We start from the raw sequence: 3170 nt of genomic DNA, 5'->3' as shown, positions 1-3170 counted from the left end.
GTAGTTTTTGATCTATGAGGTTTAAGGTCTCTCTCTCTTTTTTAAAAATATCAGTGATAATAATAAAAAACTGTTAAAAATAACATACTGTATATTATTTATTAATTCGTTAAAAAGAAAAAGGCTACAGAATTTGGTCAAGAAAACTATACTGGTATTCATTGTATTGTTCTGTGTATTATTTAGTTTATGTTTTGATCACTGTCCTTCAATAATCCATTGCTTGACAAGAGTTAAAATTCACAGCTGCATTAAAAGCATGCATAAAAGAACGAAGAATTATTGAAACATCATTTCACAATGGCAATGTATGTGCTCATGCTGAAAATAAATTTTTCAAAGTTTGATCTGCAGATAGTTGAGTATATCTGTTAGTGTTCTGAAAGTTTTAAAAATAATGATATTTTCAGGTTTTGTAAGTATTGAATATACTATATATTTATTTTGTACTCTTTTTATACTGCTAACTAAATTTATATCATTTTGATGTTATTGCCACCAAGTACACTTCTAGGTATACAAGTAAGTCTTCTGATGCAAGTTTGTACTCTGTGGATTTTAATTTAGCTAAGGTTATTTCAAATTAAGGCTTGGGTCAGAGGGCTTGGTTTATATCCAGAAAGTGTGATCTTGTGGGAATTTTACTTGGTGAGATGTGTGCTTTAGTAGAGCATTTACCTCTTAATTCCCAATGGCTTTTGCTTTTTTCTATGTGCTCATCATGGAACAACAACAAAGAGGTGTGTTAGCTGTTTCTAGTTTGTGTGAAATTTGTATCAAGTACAATGAGCTAAATACCAAAAAAGAGTGAACTGTGATAAGGTCACATAAAAGAAGAAGAGACTGAAGATTAATATGGACAAGGATGTCTCGTGAGAATAAGCTGAAAATTATTATTTTTTTTAACTTACAAACAGGTTTTCAATAGTTGTTAAAATAGTCCTTATTAAATTAATTAAATCGTTGGCAATGTTAAAAACGCAAGCTCGAGAGCCACGAATTAATCTCGCACGTAAAATGTATAGAATTTGATTTTTTTTTTAGAGATAGGTTTTTCTCTGCAGAATTGTATGTAGCCATTTTTTTTTTAGCATTCAATAAATTTTATTATGCTGTGTTTTGTTTTCAACCTGATGTCACAACCCAGGGTTTGCATAGCGGTTTCGGCCACTACACCGCAGCAGTAAATATTAAAAGTTGGTGGCAGCTTTTAGGGATTGTTTCTGAGAGTAAATTTAGGAATGGACTTTTTCGCCTGTTAACTTGAGTTTTATGTTAACAGTCAAGACTTTCTTCTCTTCAAGAACGATCTAATTTTGCGTGCAAGGACAGTTCGCGTGGTGAAGCCTCTTCAGTGACAGTGTGTCAGAAAGGAACGCCGGAGGAAGCGTGATCTAGTGCCGCAAAATAGTGAAATTTCCTGGAAGAATATCCAAGTAGTGCGAGGAGAGTCAATCGAAGGCGTCTTCAAAATTGGTGAGTACCATTTTTGTGATTTTGGAGAGGTTATGCCAGTTATTCGAGACTAGGCTTATTTTGGATATAGAGCAGGAAAAGGTTGCCTCTTAATTAGCATTTTTTTTTTTATATACGCTTTGTTTGTAGGCATAGGTATTATCATTAAGTGTTGTAAGGCAATTTGTGTTCAGAATTGTTAGGGAATTATTCAGTTTTGGAGAGATAGACCTGTTGTTGTTTTTGTGTTATTGTTTTTCGGAGTAGGGTATTTTTTTTTTTTTTTTTTTAATTTTCCATAATGGGTGAGTTTATGAGGAAATTTACTAAAGCTCTGCTATTGGAGTTAGAGGAGTTTGAAACAAATGTGTCTCAGGCAAATAGAGTAAGAGAAATTAGGCAGGCTATTCTAAATGCCAAGGACTATGAAGAAGAAGCTACGAAAGAATACGTGGCAAGAATTTGGGCTGCGGCTGAGCAGAGAAAAGCAGAAGAAATAGCCGAACAAGAGAGAGCAGAGCGGGAACGGGAATGGGAGCGAATTTTTGAATTGGAAAGGTTAAAACTGATGAATGTGGTTCAGACTAATAGCCTAGCTTCCACGGTTTCGAAACTTGAACAATCTAGAGAAAAAAAGGTTAGACATAAATGCATAGACTCCAACTACTACGGATTCTCCGTAGTTTCTACGGAAATTCATGAAAAACTACGAGCTACGAAAAGTATGGAAAAAACTACGGATTTTACAGAAACAAGAGCAGGAGAACCAGTATGCAAAATGGAACCAACTAATTCATCCGATGATTGGATGAATACTCGTGTTATCATATATCACGTGTTGAGTGCGTTCCTAGTTTTGAAGAATTAGCCAATCGTAGATCAGTAACTCCAACCGTTAACGACTTATCAATAGTTTCACCCAATTGTCTGTCTCCCAGGTTCCTCGCTGATGCGTGTTTAGGCTGCATTCGGCTGCATTGTGTAGTTTACGGCGAGAGCTTAGCATGTGTCTTATGAACTGTGAATCAGGTGAAAGATTTTTAATCATAATGCTGCCTCGAACGAAGAAGCCAAAATTATCAAAGCAGAAGTTTAAAGATTCATATTCTTCAGAATTTCCATGCATTAAAGCATCCGAAATTTCTGTGAATCACGCACACTGCAGTGTATGCAACAAAGACTTCTCAGTTGCTCATGGCGGAAAAGATGACTGTAAACGGCATGTGTTTTCTCAAAAGCATATAGAACTTGGCACCGTAAAATCTAAAGAAATAACAAATTTCTTAATAAAAGATGATGAAACAGATCCTATAAAAGCCGAATGCTATTTTGTTCGTTTTTTAATTGAACATAATCTACCGCTTTCTGTTTCGGATCATTCCAAAGCAATGTTTCCAGATTCTGCCATAGCAAAAAAATTTAGCTGCGGTCAAACCAAAACTGCTGCTATTGTGAAAACGCTTGCAGAAAATACTGTTGCTGATATTATAAAATCAGTGTGCAGTACATCATTTTCTCTAAGTACTGATGGAAGTAATGATAACAATGATAACAAACTGTACCCATTGGTTATAACATACTACAGTAAAGAAAAGGGAGTGATAATTACTTCATTGATTTCTATTTTAGAATGCACGAATAATACAGGAGAAGGTATTTTTAATTGTATAAATGAAAACTTTAAAAACAAAGGTTTAGAATGGAAAAATTGCTTA

This window comes from Stegodyphus dumicola, chromosome 2 (genome assembly GCF_044657685.1).
Source record: "Stegodyphus dumicola isolate Sdum_Otavi_A_Nest chromosome 2, ASM4465768v1".
Classification (NCBI taxonomy): Eukaryota; Metazoa; Arthropoda; class Arachnida; order Araneae; family Eresidae; genus Stegodyphus; species Stegodyphus dumicola.
This window is presented reverse-complemented; position numbering follows the sequence as displayed.